The sequence below is a fragment of the Bos grunniens genome, chromosome 11, assembly GCF_055505025.1.
Source record: "Bos grunniens cultivar Pamir isolate PY7600 chromosome 11, Bosgru_T2T1.0, whole genome shotgun sequence".
NCBI lineage: Eukaryota > Metazoa > Chordata > Mammalia > Artiodactyla > Bovidae > Bos > Bos grunniens.
In genome coordinates this window covers 47,510,891-47,529,689 of record NC_141175.1, presented here as the reverse complement: position 1 = coordinate 47,529,689, position 18,799 = coordinate 47,510,891, and the positions used below count along the sequence as shown (strand labels likewise).

Below are 18,799 nucleotides of genomic sequence, written 5' to 3'. Positions count from 1 at the left end.
GCCTGGAGAATCCCAGGGACAGAGGAGCCTGGTGGGCTACAGTCCATGGGGTCGCAGAGCTGGACACGACCGAGTGACTTCACTTCACTTCACTTATATATATAATATACTTCCCTGACACTGTGGGCCAAGTCGTGAGTGAAGTTTGCATGCACGCATGCGTGCTAAGTTGCTTACTGTACACCAAAGGCTACATCTAGAGCTGCACAGCTCCACAACATTTCTGCACTCATAGAATGTTCTCCATCTGTGCTGTTGAATACAGTAGCCATTAACCACATGTAGCTACTGAGCACTTGAAATGAGGCTGCTGTGACCAAGGAATCGAACTTTTAATTGTATTTAGTTTATTAGTTAATTTTAATTAGTTTATTTTTAAACATTTTTATTTATTTTCTATTTTTTAGCCACACCACGTGGCATGCAGGATCTTAGTTCCCTGACCAGGGATGGAACTGGCATCCCCTGCAGTGGATGTGCAGCTCCTTAACCACTGGACCACCATGGTAGGCCCTAATTTTAATTAAATTTTAAAACAACTCATGAATTTATTGGAAAATTATAAGTATATTTTGAAAAATAGTATTTGTTGCTGTTCAGTCACTAAGTCGTGTCCAACTCTTTGCAACCCCATGAACTGTAGCATGCCAGGCTCCTCTCTCCTTCAGTATCTCCTGGAGTTTGCTCAAATTCATGTCCATTGAGTTGATGATGCTATCTAACCATCTCATCCTCTGCTGCCTTCTTCTCCTTTTGCCTTCAATCTTTCCCAACATCAGGGTCTTTTTCACTGAGTTGGCTCTTCACATCAGGTGGCTAAATTACTGGAGCTTCAGCTTCAGCTTCAGTCCTTCCAATGAATATTCAGGGTTGACTTTCTTTAGGATTGACTGGTTTGATCTCCCTGCAGTCCAAGGGACTCTCAAGAGTCTTCTCCAGCACCACAGTTCAAAAGCATCAATTCTTTGGATAAAACTACTTTTTCAATTAAAATTTTTATTAACATTCAAACTGATATTTGTTGTACATGTAATAATATACACTAGATTTCTAAGACATATGAAAGAAATGAATGTGAAATAGCTCATTAATACTTTTTAATTGGCTACATGTTGAAATGTTAATGTTTTCAATTGTGCTGTGCTTAGTTGCTCAGTTGGGTCCGACTCTTTTCGACCCTTTGGACTGTAGCCTACCAGGCTCCTCTGTCCATGGGATTTTTCAGGCAAGAATACTGGAGTGGATTGCCATTTTCCTCCTCCAGAGGATCTTCCTGATCCAGGGGTCAAACTTGCATCTCCTATATTTCCTGCATTGGCAGGCGGATTCTTTACCTGCTGAGCCATCAGGGAAGCCCCAAAATTTTTGATGTGTTTATTTAAATAAGTATATTATTAAAATTAATTTCACCTGGTTGTAGAAAAAAATTTAATGTGGCTACTAGAAAAATGTTAATTGAACCTATGGTAGGTATTATATTTCCACTGGATAGCTTTGCTCTGAAGGTAGGGTCCTGGTACTAACAGAAGTTTCAGTCAAGTGGTGGGGTTGGAAGGCCTTTCCCCACCTTTTACTACGCTAGTTGTCTCCATTTGTTCTTTCTCTCCATCTTTATTTCTCAGACCCCTGAGGTAGGGAAGGGATTAGGTACCTAATCATACCTCTATAGGGTATTTAATTTTAAAAGACAGCAGAGGTCATGTAGCTGCTTCACATAAAGAAGTGGCTCACTGTAACTGGATTTAAGGCCTCTGAGGCGGGGTATTTGGCCTTCTAAAAGTCTCTGTTGATAGGTGTTGGTGGCATCCTTCTTAGATTTCCAAGATTGTCCCGATTTACAGGTTCTGACCATGTAAGTATTCACACTTGTCAAACTTTGAATCCCAGTTTAAAATTCCAAAATGTGTATCTATGGGAAATTATATGTTCTGCTTATCTATAATACCACTTTATTATTAAAAATGGGCTTTTCTGAGGAGTTGAAGGATACGTGTACTTGCAAACCTGTTTCGCTAAAGCCCCAAATCAGAGCTGGCATTTCTGGGTGACAGAATAAAACACTGACAATTGTACATCTCCAAAGTTGGCTCTTTGGAGCCTCTATTAAAAGGACATGGAGTAGAATCTCTTATTTATTTTTGATTTTAAAACAATGTAGCCTTGGGGAAAACAACAGAGAGAGGGCATTTGGGTACACTCACATTGTTGCTGAGAGGACTAAATGAACTCATATATGTAAGATGCTTGGACCAGTGTCTGAAATATAATGAACCCTCAACTCAGTCAATGTTAACTATTAATATAAAATAGGCACAGGATACTGCTAGCACACACACATTGTTAGAAAACATAAGGTTAGAACAGTCAGACTCCAGGGGGCTGGGTACAGCTGGACCTCAAGAACTTTGGATGCTGCAGGCACTCTCTGTCTCTCGTCTGTGCCTCTGTGTGTGCTGATTTCAGTCTTGCTCACTGAAGATGAGCTTCCTCACGTGGCCAGAAACCAACAACTCCCAAAACTATCTCTTACAATTTCTTCCAACTGGAGAGAGCTTCTTCTGAGTTATAGCTGGAAAAAAAAAAAAAAAATCCAAGGGAAAGGCTACAGGTGACTTTAGCTTAGCTCAGGTACACATCCTTAGACCAGCCTACTTTGGTGGTGGGAGTGAGGACATACAAGAGCCTGGTTGCTCCCATGGAAAACCAATGGTTGGAGTTTGGGTAGAGAAATTCCCCAACATAAAGGAGACTGTTGAGCACACCCCTGCCAGACTCAGACGTGTGCTGGGGACTGCCAGAGAAAAGCCTAGCCCCAGCTCAAAAACTGCAGCAAATTGAGCCTGTCATTTAACTGCTTCCATTGCAGCTCATCACTAAGTCCTTTCTTAAAGGGACATTCAAGCAACCTATCTCTCCATGGTTGCCAAGGTTTACCCTTTGTGCCATGGATTTACTTCTCCACATAACAGGTTCAGGGAGTAGCTCCTCCATGTTCCTCCATCCTGTAGGGTCTGAGCTTTTGTTAACCATACCCTTCTCTGGCTGGGATTACTGCACTTGTGCTGACCTTGGAACACCGGGTCGGAGTTAGGTATGAACACTGCCTATGCACTTGCTTATTGCTCTGGAGACTATCTCAGAAGGAACAGCCTGGGGGAAAACAAGGAGATCTGGACTATGTCATTGTGGTGTCTTGGGAAAGATAGATCAAAGAAAGTTTTGTAGTATGCAATCAGAAATAAAAGCTGGACTCAGAGTGGACTCTGCACCTCAGCCCAGTAGAGGCTGCAGGTCCCCTGACCCATTGCGCCAAATTTCGTGTTTCTGTTCCCATTCTTGTTGCTCACTCCCGGACCTTTAGGGCAACAGTTGGCGCCCAACATGGGGCTGGAGCGAAAGTGAAAATACAGCGACGCAGAACCTGGGACGGTTGAAAGGCCTCTGAAAATTCTCGCTGGTAAGTCTTCAGGCATTCAGGGTTAAAGTGGGAAATGTTGAGAGTGCAGAACACTATCGCCCATATATTTGTTTATTAAGACAGCTCTTGAAAGCGTGAGGAGCTTCTATTAGTGAAGGGCGATTATTAGAATTGTTACAAGCAGTGGATAAATATTGCTGCTGTTTCCCGTCAATAGGGACCTTAGATTTAAAAGTCTGGAAAAAAAAATTAATAAAAGTCTGGAAAAACGTTGGAGCCAAGTTAAAGAAAGAACATACAAAAGGAACTCTGCTCCCTGTTTATATTTGGAGTACATGGGCATTAATTAAGTCAGTACTGGGACCTTTGCAGACTTCTGATTCTTTTGATGAAAGACATGACAATTCTTTTGAAAAACCTCAAAATCAATATAGGGAGGCCAGTCACTAAATTATGTCCAATCAAGGTTATATACCAAGATTGGGACTGGGCAAAAAATCAACAAGGAAGAATTTATGCTTTGAATGCTCAAGATTTCAAACCTCCCCACCCCCTTTTTAATTGGTGGCTCAGATGGTAAGGCGTCTGCCTGCAATGCAGGAGACCTGGGTTCGATCCCTGGGTCAGGAAGATCCCCTGGAGAAGGAAATAGCAACCCACTCCAGCATTCTTGCCTGAAAATCCCATGGTCGATGGAGCCTCACAGGTTACAGTCCATGGGGTCACAAAGAATCAGACACGACTAAGTGACTTTACTTTCTTTCATTTTTCCTTTTCACTAGCGGTCACTGCTCCTATTAATCTTCCTCCACCCACACCTATATCTCTTAATTGGAAAATTGATCAACCTGTGTGGATAGAGCTACTGCTGCTAAGTCACTTCAGTCGTGTCCGACTCTGTGAGACCCCATAGACGGCAGCCCACCCGGCTCCCCTGTCCCTGGGATTCTCTAGGCAAGAGCACTGGAGTGGGCTGCCATTTCCTTCTCCAATGCATGAAAGTGAAAAGTGAAAGTGAAGTCGCTCAGTCTTGTCCGACCCTCAGCGACCCCATGGACTGCAACCTTCCAGGCTCCTCTGTCCATGGGATTTTCCAGGCAAGAGTACTAGAGTGGGGTGCCATTGCCTTCTTTGGTGGATAGAGCAGTGGCTTCTAAAACAAGAAAAATTGGATGCTTTACATAAATTAATTAATGAACAGCTTAGCAAGGGACATATTATTGAGTCCTTTAGCCCTTGGAATTCTCCAGTGTTCGTTATACAAAAGAAATCTGGTAAATAAAAAATGCCTACTGATTTGAGAGCTGTTAATGCTGTTATTGTTCCAATGGGTACTTTACAACCTGGTCTACCTAATCCTAGTATGATTCCAAGAAATTGGCATTTGTTTGTTACTGATCCCAAAGATTGTTTTTTCACTATTCCTTTATACCCTGATGATCAACCTACATTTGCCTTTTCAATTCCTTCCATTAATTTAAAGGAGTCACATAAAATATTTCAATGGACTGTGTTACCTCAAGGTATGCTTAACAGTCCCACTATTTGTTGAAATGTTGTAGCCAAGGCTTTACACCCAGATAGCAATTTCCTCATGTATATATCATTAATGATATACTGTGACTACAAAAAAGAGAAATGACATTTTTGACACTGAATGGCCATGATATTCTTTAGACTCTGAAGAAAACTGGTTAAAATAAAATCTTTTTTGAAATTGCAAAACTGGTTCTTCTTACACATGCAGTTAGGAAAAAGTTGACTTGTTAAAATACTTTTTTGGAGCTCCAATTCTGCCTGGGAAACAAAAACAGGCTAGGGAAAAAACCTGAAGTTAGCTCTTATCATGTCCTTGGGATACACAGCCCACTCTATCTGGGATTCCAGCCATAAACAAATTGGTAGAACTCAAACCAAAAAAAAAAAAAGATGGGGCAAAAAGATATTTTAAATTTCAAGCGAAAAACTGTGTCTGTCTGTCTAAATTTATCTGTGTCTCAGTGTGTGTCTTTGTTTTTGGATAATATGAAGTTAATTTATATATGAGCATTATTTAAATTCAGGTTCACATGAGCTGAAAAATATTCAATATTAAATATCTAACATTGATGTTTGTTTGCTAATCTAATTAAGACATGTCTTATGTCATCAACATTGTGTAATACTTTTATTGTCCCTAGGTTTAAGGTAAACTAAATTTGTCAACAAAAAAGTAATTCTTTATATATATAAACATATATAAGTGAGATGAAAACTTTTAGATAAACTCTATTAAAAATAATTATATTTTAGAAATGTCTATCTAAAATAATCTCTGAGGATTGAGGTAACTTAAATTTCTAGAGTTGTACTAAACTAAATGATAAAAGTTTATTGAATAGCTAGGTCATTTCCAAATAAAGTAAGATTTTAAAACATTAATTACTGAACACTAACTTCCTCTTACAGAAAGTTTCTCTTACAGAAAAACTAAAGAGATTTTGGACTACTAATAAATATGTTCGGTGCCTCCTGAGATGTTCTCTATTAAAAAAAAAAAAAGCAAAAAAGCAAATGTTAAAAAAAAATTAAAACTGGTATTTATGTTCACCAATCTATAAAATGCTAATATACAAGACAGTTCACGGTTGCTAAAGAAAAGTAAGATGTGTGTTTTTAATAAAAAGTTATAAGGAATGGAGTTACATTCTATTAAGGAAAAAGGAAGTACATCTAAACTGACAAGTGGCTGTTCTCTGAAAGGGCAAATGGAGTGATGAATACAAAAGTGTAAAAGAAGTTTGTGCAAGTGGAAGAGAGTTTTATGCATGATACAAGTTTCTTAAGACATTAAACTGCCTTTGAAATATTTTATTGTTACTTTGACTAAGTTAATAACTATTGTTTCACAATGAATATAAGCTGTTACCAATCTGAAATTTGATTTTTTCTTCCTTTGAAAAAAAAACCAAAATCTTCTTGGAATATGACTTTTGATAATAGACCATATAAATTTCCATCTAAGTGATTCCTAAATTGATGCTTTTGAACTGTGGTGTTGGAGAAGACTCTTGAGAGTCCCTTGGACTGCAAGGAGATCCAACCAGTCCATCCTAAAGGAGATCAGTCCTGGGTGTTCATTGGAAGGATTAATGTTAAAGCTGAAACTCCAATACTTTGGCCACCTGATGCGAAGAGCTGACTTATTTGAAAAGACTCTGATGCTGGGAGGGATTTATATGCTTGTTTTGCTGTTGTGTACCAAAAACTATTAAAAAACTGATAATGGCCCTGTTTATACCAGTAGAACATTCCAACAATTTCTTAAAATTTGATCTATAAAACATTCTACTGACATTCCCTATAATCCACAAAGTCAGGCCATAATGGAGAGGGCTAATTAATCACTTAAATATATAATCCAAAACCAAAAAGGGGGAAATGACATAGGATAATAAACAATATCAAATAAAGCTTTATTTACTCTCAGTTTTTGAATATTTCAACACAAGCTATGGAAACTGCAGCTGAGCGACATTTTCAGGCTAGATCCACAAATACAATTAAGACTGTGATTTGGTGGCAAGATCCACTAACAAATGCTTGGTCAGCAAGAAAGTTAATTACATGGGAAGGAGGGTTTGCTTGTATCCTCCCAGGAGAAGATCTAGAACCTGTGTGGATTCCAGCTCGTAGAGTAAAACTGAGCAGAAACAACCAGTGACTCCAGACAACCTCATCATGGTTATGTTTGCCCTGATAACCATCGCAGTGAGTATACCCCCGGTTTTAGCAAAAGCAAAGAATTATACTTATTGGACATATATACTTAACCCCCCATTACTAAAACCCATTGATTGGGGGGAGTCTATGATCCCCATTTATGTTAATGATTCTTCCTGGATACCAGGACCTGAAGATACACGCCTTCCTCTTGTTTAAAAAGAGGAAGGGGCTCCCTTCAGTGTTACTTATGGGTATGAATCCTGGCCAATTTGTGTAGGACCAGCTACAGGATGTGTTAAATTATCTATGCAAGCCTGGCTGTCCACTAATTCTTTAAATCATAACTACACTAGTGTTCAACTACATCTTCTCGCTGGTCTGAGTTTTGCTTACAACGACTTAGAACCCAGTAATGACACCAAATCAGACAGACCTTTCTGTGAGCATCGCAAGCTGTGGACTGAAAAACAAGATTGTATTCCGTGGGATAATTGCCGCGGGACTGAAGGAGTAATTTTGATTAATGGTTCCTATGGAATTGTATGGGACTGTCCTCTAAGGGGTATGCAGTCTCTAATTGCTCTCATCAAAATCAGTCCTACAATCCTCACAAAAGGCTGTGTTCAGTTCAGTTCAGTTCAGTTCAGTCGCTCAGTCGTGTCCGACTCTGCGACCCCATGAATCGCAGCATGCCAGGCCTCCCTGTCCATCACAAACTCCTGGAGTTCACTCAGACTCACGTCCATCGAGTCAGTGATGCCATCCAGCCATCTCATCCTCTGTCGTCCCCTTTTCTTCCTGCTCCCAGTCCCTCCCAGCATCACAGTCTTTTCCAATGAGTCAACTCTTCGCATGAGGTGGCCAAAGCACTGGAGTTTCAGCTTTAGCATCATTCCTTCCAAAGAAATCCCAGGGCTGATCTCCTTCAGAATGGACTGGTTGGATTTCCTTGCAGTCCAAGGGACTCTCAAGAGTCTTCTCCAACACCACAGTTCAAAAGCATCAATTCTTCGGCGCTCAGCCTTCTTCACAGTCCAACTCTCAAGGTGCATAAAGTCTTTGACCATACTAACATTACCACTCATTCAGATCATCCAATTATATGGCATGGTAATGACATGTCACCCCCCTTTTCCACAATTGAATCAAGAAGAGGGCAAAGGGAGATTTGGAAATTGACTTTAAGTCTTAAAAAATTCCAAGTTTGGGATGGACATTATTCCAATAAAACTAATTATTCATTGACATTTAATACCAGTACAAACTGGACATTTTCTATTCAGGCTTGTGTGAGAGATCTTATGTGCTCTTGAAAGGAACAGTTTCTATCAATGAAAGTGTACAGAAACTTTCTTGCCAGGATTGCAAATTATATACTTGCTTATATTCTTCACTTTATAATTCTAATCACTCATTTGTTGTATTAAAAAGGAGACTGGGAATATGGCTTCCAGGAAATCAAACCAGACCTTGGGAAGGCTCCCCTGAAATACATGCTCTTTTAAAGGTTATAAGGAAAGTACTGCAACATTCCAAAAGGTTTACTGGACTCCTTATAGCACTATTGTGGGAATTATTGCTATAGCCACAACCGTAGCAGTAGCCAGGGTGGCACTGCATCAAACTATACAAACGACTACATTTGTATAGTAGTGGCACCAAAATGCAAGTTCTGCCTGGGGAAGTCAAACGCACATCGACCAAAAAATTAATGGACGATTGACTGATTTAGAAAATACAGTTCTACTAGGGGACAAAGTGCAAAATTTCAAATTACAGATTCATCTTCAGTGTGATTGAAATATCTCTTCATTTTGTGTCACACATAAGTATAATCAAAGTACATATACTTGGGATCAATTATCTAAACTTTGAGAGGAAACATTCGTAATAATCTATCCACTTGCAGCTGTCTCAGACAGTAAAGAATCCACCTACAATGCAGGAGACCTGGGTTCGATCCCTGGGTTGGGAAAATCGATAGATTATTACAAATGTTTCCTCTCAAAGTTTAGATAATTGATCCCAAGTATATGTACTTTGATTATACTTATGTGTGACACAAAATGAAGAGATATTTCAATCACACTGAAGATGAATCTGTAATTTGAAATTTTGCACTTTGTCCCCTAGTAGAACTGTATCTTCTAAATCAGTCAATCGTCCATTAATTTTTTGGTCGATGTGCGTTTGACTTCCCCAGGCAGAACTTGCATTTTGGTGCCACTACTATACAAATGTAGTCGTATATATAGTTTGATGCAGTGCCACCCTGGCTACTGCTGCGGTTGTGGCTATAGCAATAATTCCCACAATAGCTGCTATAGAGTGCCTGATGAACTATGGAATGAGGTTAGTGACATTGTACAGGAGACAGGGATCAAGATCATCCCCATGGAAAAGAAATGCAAAAAAGCAAAATGGCTGTCTGGGGAGGCCTTACAAATAGCTGTGAAAAGAAGAGAAGTGAAAGGCAAAGGAGAAAAGGAAAGATATAAACATCTGAATGCAGAGTTCCAAAGAATAGCAAGAAGAGATAAGAAAGCCTTCCTCAGTGATCAATGCAAACAAATAGAGGAAAACAACAGAATGGGAAAGACTAGGGATCTCTTCAAGAAAATCAGAGATACCAAGGGGACATTTCATGCAGAGATGGGCTCGAGAAAGGAAATGGTATGGACCTAACAGAAGCAGAAGATATTAAGAAGAGATGGCAAGAATACGCAGAAGAACTGTACAAAAAAGATCTTCATGACCCGGATAATCATGATGGTGTGAACACTCATCTAGAGCCAGACATCCTGGAATGTGAAGTCAAGTGGGCCTTAGAAAGCATCACTATGAACAAAGCTAGTGGAGGTAATGGAATTCCAGTTGAGCTATTCCAAATCCTGAAAGATGATGCTGTGGAAGTGCTGCACTCAATATGCCAGCAAATTTGGAAAACTCAGCAGTGGCCACAGGACTGGAAAAGGTCAGTTTTCATTCCAATCCCAAAGAAAGGCAATACCAAAGAATGCTCAAACTACCGCACAATTGCACTCATCTCACACGCTAGTAAAGTAATGCTCAAAATTCTCCAAGCCAGGCTTCAGCAATATGTGAACTGTGAACTTCCTGATGTTCAAGCTGGTTTTAGAAAAGGCAGAGGAACCAGAGATGAAATTGCCAACATCCGCTGGATCATCGAAAAAGCAAGAGAGTTCCAGAAAAGCATCTATTTCTGCTTTATTGACTATGCCAAAGCCTTTGACTGTGTGGATCACAATAAACTGTGGAAAATTCTGAAAGAGATGGGAATACCAGACCACCTGATCTGCCTCTTGAGAACTTTGTATGCAGGTCAGGAAGCAACAGTTAGAACTGGACATGGAACAACAGACTGGTTCCAAATAGGAAAAGGAGTCCGTCAAGGCTGTATATTGTCACCCTGCTTATTTAATTTCTGTGCAGAGTACATCATGAGAAACGCTGGACTGGAAGAAATACAAGCTGGAATTAAGATTGCCGGGAGAAATATCAATAACCTCAGATATGCAGATGACACCACCCTTATGGCAGAAAGTGAAGAGGAACTAAAAAGCCTCTTGATGAAAGTGAAAGAGGAGAGTGAAAAAGTTGGCTTAAAGCTCAACATTCAGAAAACGAAGATCATGGCATACGGTCCCATCACTTCATGGGAAATAGATGGGGAAACAGTGGAAACAGTGTCAGACTTTATTTTTCTGGGCTCCCAAATCACTGCAGATGGTGACTGCAGCCATGAAATTAAAAGACACTGACTCCTTGGAAGGTAAGTTATAACCAACCTAGATAGCATATTCAAAAGCAGAGACATTACTTTGCCAACAAAGGTTCGTCTAGTCAAGGCTATGGTTTTTCCTGTGGTCATGTATGGATGTGAGAGTTGGACTGTGAAGAAGGCTGAGCGCCAAAGAATTGATGCTTTTGAACTGTGGTGTTGGAGAAGACTCTTGAGAGTCCCTTGGACTGCAAGGAGATCCAACCAGTCCATTCTGAAGGAGATCAGCCCTGGGATTTCTTTGGAAGGAATGATGCTAAAGCTGAAACTCCAGTGCTTTGGCCACCTCATGCGAAGAGTTGACTCATTGGAAAAGACTCTGATGCTGGGAGGGATTGGGGGCAGGAGGAGAAGGGGACGACAGAGGATGAGATGGCTGGATGGCATCACTGACTCGATGGACGTGAGTCTCAGTGAACTCTGGGAGTTTGTGATGGACAGGGAGGCCTGGTGTGCTGCGATTCATGGGGTCGAAAAGAGTCGGACACGACTGAGCGACTGATCTGATCTTATCCTTAGATATTACAAGGCTACTATTTCTATTATGCAAAACGTTCACTTTACAATTACTCCCAGAAACTGCTTTATTTAAAGAAATTGAGGAAAGCTTACATAAACTTAACCCCATGATGTGGATTAAAACTTTAGGGGGAGGATTACTTGGTACTATAATATCAGGATGTATATTTTTAACTGTTTTGTGTCTAGTCCTCAGATGCACAAGAAAAACCATCCGAGAACTGATGAAGAAAAAAGTTGTTCAGACAGCGTAAATACTCCTGCAAAAACAAGAAGGGGGAGATGTAGTGGGAATTCCTAATAATGTACTTTCACAGCCTTGAGAAATTTCACAGAAATAGCACCTAGAAAAACAGCATATATTAAGAAACTGTGTTGATGATTACTTTTCATGTTTTTCTTAGAATAATAGCCTTGTTACAAACCCCAAGGCCAGACCAGAAGGGAGTATGACTGGGATCATGAAATCATGGACCATGGAACACCAGGTTGGCGTTAGGTATGAACACTGCCTACACACTTGCTGACTGTTCCCAAGACTATCCCAGAAGGGAACGGCCTGGGGTAAAAACAAGGAGATCTGGACTATGTCAATGCAGTGTCTTGGGAAAGATAGATCAAAGAAAGTTTTGTAGTCTGCAATCAGGAATAAAAGCTGGACTTAGACTGGACTCTGCACCTCAGTCCAATAGAGGCTGCAGAGACCCATTGTACCAGATTTCGTGTTCTGTTTCCATTCTCGTCGCTCGCTCCCGGACCTTTAGGGCAACACTTACGGTTGCAGTTCAGTGACAGATTGCCAAGAGGCACCCATGTGGGTCCCCTGATTTCCACACATAGTCTTCCTCTCTACCATTGTATAGCGGCAGCCCTGCCTCCACTTGCTGATCAGGGACAATGACCACTCCCAAGATTGTGACTCTTCTTCCAGTCTGTTGCTCCTCAGACGCAAGAATCCAAAGTGCCCAGGCAGCAGCCATAGTTGGTCATTTGCTATGTTCAATGGCAATCGTACACTCCCTGACCAGGCCCTCCAACCCTGCAGAGTCCAGAGCTGCTGGAATAGGAAACAGAAAATCCTCCAGTGAGGTGAAGGTAAGTGGAGCTACTTCTGCTTCCACTTCTTGGTTCCTAGGCACAGATTTCCTTCCTACTGGGGACACAGCACTATATAGAGACCTCTGATTCAGTGCATATACTGCATCCAGGAGCAATGCCCAGTTCTTAAAAGTCTTGCCTCCAATATAGCATTTCAGCTATGCTTTCATCAGGTCATTCCTTCACTCTATCAGGTCAGCAGCTTCTGGTGCTGCCATGAATCACAAGGTCCTGGCCCAAATACCCACAGCTCATTTATTCAGAACAGGGTCCTCTGGTCATATCTTAGGTTGTGTGGGATACTATGCTTGTGGATCAAATACTCTGTAAGCCCCTGGATACCTGTGCAGTGGTAATGGCTGCAACTCTGATGTTAGGAAAAGCAAATCCATATTCAAATAAATGTCCATTTATGTGAGAATGAACTTGTCTTCTGGGATGCCAGGGACCCAATTATTCTACTTATAACTGGTCGGCCTCCTCAAGGAAGAAAGCCATATGAGAGGCTGGGCTTTGGTCTCTGACAGGTTGGATATTCAGAGGCAGTAACTATGAGGTCGTCCTTTGTGTGCATGCTAAGTCCCTTCAGTCGTGTCCAACTCTTTATGACTGCATGGACTGTAGCCCATGAGGCCATTGGGTCCATATGTAGCTTCTGTCTCTGCCATCGTGGCCACTCTGTTCATGCGCCCATTGTGCCAATTCCAGTGACAAAGCTTGCACCTACAATCAAGCTGATTCATCTGTAACAAGATTGGCCTTTTTCCTCCTCCTTTAGCTGATCATACTGGATGTCCCCCTGGCCACAGAGGTGAGCTAAGGGAGGAACACTATTGCTCTTAGCAGGTCCAGTATATCCCAGTCAAGTTATTTAACCACAAGTATCAATTTGGCAGCCAGAAGAGGAGGTGGCATAGCACCAGAGGAGGGATTGGTTGCCTGTGCCATCCTACACAGGGAGGGGCAGGCCACAGGAGGGGGCTCAGGAGAGTCTGCAGAGCCACTGTCTTTGAGGGTATCCACTGAGATGTTATCATTCCATGTTTCAGGACTGCACATTTTCTCAACCAGAGTATAATGGACCTGCGATGTCTGAGCATTCAACTGTTTGGGGGGCTCCTAACTATCAGATCCTGAGTTTACTCCTCGGTGTGCTAACTCTTCTACTTTCTAAGCTACCAAAGAGATCTTCTGGCTCTTGTATTTACCTGTAACTGTTTGTTAATTGCCCTCCATTTCCAATTATTCCTCTGTAAGATGTCAATGCAACTTTTTAATGCCCGACCAATTCCATTACCCTTATGCTTAATCACATGCATTTAAAAAGGCTTGAATCATCTCACCAGCCAGGGCATTCCGCACTGGGATGGCACTCTCTCAAGTCACTACTGGTGATATTTTTAGCAACTGGGCTACCACTTGTGGCTGAGACTATCCATGACCACATACCACTTGGACGGGGGAATCCTCCTTGACAGCAGGGAGGTATGTGGTCTAGTCCTCAAACTGAGTTTGTCATTTTAGTCCACTTCCAGAACCACTTGTGTCAGTGGGTCCTCTGGGCAGCAGATATCAAGGCAGGGTTAGAAACTCAAGAGGTTTATTGCTGATAACACCTATTAAAGGACAAAAGGGAAAAGGAGCAGGAGTAGTCAGGATAAATCTTTAGAGCGTGATACAGGTCTGACACCTGGAAAGGAGAAGGGAAAGGAAGAAAGACAGAATAGTAAGAGCCTTAAACTGAAGTATGGCTTTGACAAAATCTTGGCCATGCTTAGTTACCTATCTATCACCTCCCAGCCTATTTCAGGTGAAATAGACTGGGCGCTTCCTGGAGATGGTGGCTCTGGTGCGTAGTAACTGGAGGACAGAGGAGGGCTTCTGAGGTTTCGGTAATGATCTGTTTCTTAGTCTGGGTTTCATGTGTGTGGTCATTTTATAAAATTTTATCAAGCCCAGCTTTTATTTGTGAACTTTCATGAATATATGGTATATTTCTATTTTTTTTAAGTATTTTTTCTTAGGAAACTTAAGTTTCCATCGGTGTAGGACCTGTTACATAAATTATAGGACAGTCATACAATGGAATGATGAAATGGTTTTAAAATGATGATGAAAATCTATATTTACTGGTACTAAAGTATGTTTGTGATATAGCATTTTTAAATTTAAAAAAGTGACAAAAAATATGTTCAATATGAAGCCTTTTACCAAAAATGTAATAAGGCATATTTTTGTACTTAAAGGATTATGGGTATTTTACATAAAATATTAATAGTGGTTACTTTGGACAGTATATTAATGATTATTATTTTATCTTTTTAATGTAGTTTTTAAATTTTTATAATGAAAATTTAATACTTTTCTAGTCAGATCTCTTCCCCAAAAAGCATTTAAAAATAAATAAATTGGCCTATGTTTTAAAATAAGTAATGAATCTATCTTTCAAGGCTCACACTGAGCATCTACAATGAACAGAACTTTGTGCTAGATTTTTACAGAAATTAAAAAAAAATTTTTTTAAATTTTTTTATGAGGATAAACTTTGGGAGTTTATCGTCTTCTTAGAGACGTGACAGACACACACAGAATTAGAGAGTTAGTTTACAGTCAACAGCCAGGTTGTGAGATCCTATCCTTTAGGGTAGGGAACAAAAGCTTTTTTTTATTGGGACTTCCCTAGTGGTCCAGTGGCTAAGACTCCACACTCTGAGCGCAGGGGGCTGGGTTTGATCCCTGGTCAGGGAACTAGATCCCATATGCCACAACTAAGACCTGATGCAGCCAAATAGATAAGCTTTTTTTTTTTTTAAAAGCTTATTTATCTATGTGCACCCAGGGTCTTTTGGCATCACCTGGAATATGATATTGAAGTTCCATATGTATTGAAGATATTAATGAATAATAGATTAATTTAAAAAAAAGAATGTCAGATGAGTAAAAGGCATTTGGGACTAGGGAATTGTATGGGATGGCTACAGAACTGGCAATGTCATCCATAATCATGCTTCAGCCTGAATCCTTACCTCCTACCCTTACTTCTTTCATGAGTTTTAGACAAATATTTATAACAGCACACCTGATGCTGATACCTGGCTGTTACAAAGACTCCTGCAATGTTCAAGGTTGAACTCATTTCCCCACCAATCCTGTTCTTCCTTCTCCTGCTGCTAATGCCACTCAGACCAGAATCCATAGAAGTCATCTTGGACTTCATCTTCTCCCTCAGTTTTCACATTCAGTTTGTTATTAAAATGTTATTTCTACTTCTTGGATCACTTTGGAATTTCGACTTTCCTCCCCTCCAGTTTCTTCCCTCTGGTCATTCTACCTTATTATCTGTTGTCTCTGTCATTGCTAAGTTGATTTTTCTATAATAAAATGCAAATTTAATCATAATTCTCTTGCTTAGGGTTGTCTAATACCTCTTTGCTTCTGTTGTAAAACCCACACTCTTTGATTAGCTTGGCTTACACTGTCTTCCACAATTGGTCCTTTCTACCTTGTCCATCTCCCTGCAAGGCTGGGAGCTTCTGGTGTTGGGGATTATATTCTCTTCATCTTCATCATTCCAGTGCCTAACACAGCTTTAAGAACCCAATAAAGTTTTCCTAAATGAGTGGATGAAGAGGTAAGCCCTGAAGTAGGCTTTGAAGTTTGGGCTAAGTGGATAAAATATAGATAGAGGATCTAATCTGGATCCTTTACACAATTATTGAGTTCCTAAGGTGAGCTTATTGATGAAAGACATTCCTTGTCATTAATTTTTGTATCTCCATAACCTTGCAATGTTTAGCATATAATAGATGTTCAATACATATTGGATTAATTAATCAATAAATTGATGAATGTTATTGTGTATTTAGCCAAGTGAGTATTTCTTTTGGGAAATGTAATGCTTAATTAACTACAGAGCAACTTATTTGGGGAACAGATGAAAACTCCATTAATACTTTGTGACAAGGCTACTATGCTGGCCAGATATCTGAGCAAACAGATGGCCCTGAAGGCAATTTAATAGGGCATATTTTTTATTGACCAGAATAGGGACCTGCTGTTGAAGAGGACACCTGCCTTCCTGAGGTCAGCAGCTCCAGCATTAGATTTAATAACTGTAACCAGATCTGGCTACAGGTGCTGCCAGCACAGGGCTATCCCAAGGTGTCATTCAGTTCAGTTTAGTTCAGTTGCTTGGCCGTGTCGGACTCTTTGCAACCCCATGGACTGCAGCACGCCAGACCTTCCTGTCCATCTCCAACTCCCAGAGTTCACTCAAACTCATGTCCATTGAGTTGGTGATGCCATCCAACCATCTCATCCTCTGTCATCCCCTTCTCCTCCTGCCTTCAGTCTTTTCCAGCATCAGGGTCTTTTCAGTGAGTCAGTTCTTCGCATAAGGAGGCTAATTTTGGATAAATACCTCCTGGAGGCTTTTAGTATTTCAAAATGAAGACTGTATGCTCTAAGAAGTCATAAAAATTACTGGAGTTTCCATTTTCAGTAGATAGTTAAACTCATATCTTTTATAGTTTGGACATGTAATGGACATGTTGACATTAATACTTATATTGAGGTTTAGAAGTCAAATATTTTACTAAGAACTTGTAAAGGTCCTAGGAACTTGCTTCCAAAATACCGTGTTATAAAAAGTGACCCTGGTGCAATATAATCACTCCTTTCGGAGAACTTGCAAGTAAATTTAGTTAGTTAAAGCTTCTGCCAGCATGATTCTAGCCCAGGGAATAACAAGGATATCTTCGGTTGCCAGTTGATCTTATCTGCTGCTTCTCCTGCTGCCTAATTTGGAGAAACTCCATTTTGCTGCATGTTCAAGTCTCTGGATTATTGTACCCTTGGACTTTTTTTCTCCATGTATTTGTTTCTCTGGAGCTTTTGAGGAAACTTCGTGGTCTGTGATATAGTGCCTTTTACTCAAACTACAACAGGGTAAGCTGGTTAAAATATCAACAGTCAAGACTTTGTAAAGATTTTTTTTTTCTTGACAGAAAGGGTATTAATCAACTCATTAGTTAAATGAAGAGATTAAAACTTAATAACAGCCTTGGCTAATCTTCCATCATTAAGTTGGAATGTGGCTAAAGGCTTTCTATTGTCATGCCAACACAAAACGCTTTTCTTGCTTCCGGTTTAACTAGCTAGTAACTTCAACAAATAAAGCTTAAATCTTAAATTGAGATGGTTTTCTTTTGGCCCTCTAGGGCAGAAAATGGAGAAACAAAAAGGAAGAAGACCAATTTATTCATCCTGGTCACCAAGAGGCTTAGAGCTTTAGGGAAATATTTCCCCAGAGATGATATGATGGAAGGAAAGTTATGACTAACCTAGATAGCATATTCAAAAGCAGAGACATTACTTTGCCAACAAAGGTCTGTCTAGTCAAGGCTATGGTTTTTCCAGTAATCATGTATGGATGTGAGAGTTGGACTGTGAAGAAAGCTGAGCACTGAAGAAGTGATGCTTTTGAACTGTGGTGTTGGAGAAGACTCTTGAGAGTCCCTTGGACTGCAAGGAGATCCAACCAGTCCATTTTAAAGGAGATCAGTCCTGGGTGTTCTTTGGAAGGAATGATGCTAAAGCTGAAACTCCAGTACTTTGGCCACCTCATGCGAAAGAGTTGACTCATTGGAAAAGACTCTGATGCTGGGAGGGATTGGGGGCAGGAGGAGAAGGGGACGACAGAGGATGAGATGGCTGGATGGCATCACTGACTTGATGGACATGAGTTTGAGTGAACTCCAGGAGTTGGTGATGGACAGGGAGGCCTGGCGTGCTGCAATTCATGGGGTCGCAAAGAGTCGGACATGACTGAGTGACTGAACTGAACTGAACAGTCCTCTAGAAAATTAATAAGGCTAAGGCAACTTGATTTTTAATGCTTCTGCAGTCTTAGCATAGTGGCTTTGTATAGCCCTGAGCTATGTGTTTAAGTGCAAATTAAAATGTCAAAGTGGACCTCTACACATCACCCCTTCCTGCTGTTTTAAAAATCGTTTCTTTCTTAATGTGGCTAAAGGCTTTCTACTGTCATGCCAACACAAAATGCTTTTCTTGCTTCCGGTTTAACTAGCTAGTAACTTCAACAAATAAAGCTTAAATCTTAAATTGAGATGGTTTTCTTTTGGCCCTCTAGGGCAGAAAATGGAGAAGTTTCCAGACTAACAACTTTATTTGAAAACAATTTGAAATGCCTCTGAGTAATTATGAGCAAGGGCTTCTCAGGGGTAAAGGGGTTCAGT

The 18,799-nt window shown here is 40.5% G+C and overlaps 1 long non-coding RNA gene across 1 annotated transcript in view; it reads right to left on the bottom strand.

Moving 5' to 3' along the window:
- Positions 1-2,119: 2,119 nt before the first annotated feature.
- The window catches only part of LOC147363060 (uncharacterized), a 72,913-nt gene continuing 56,233 nt past the window's right edge, over positions 2,120-18,799 (bottom strand). The window contains exon 2 of the long non-coding RNA XR_015136753.1: positions 2,120-2,569. This is a non-coding gene — a long non-coding RNA (uncharacterized LOC147363060). The remainder of the gene's footprint in view (positions 2,570-18,799) is intronic.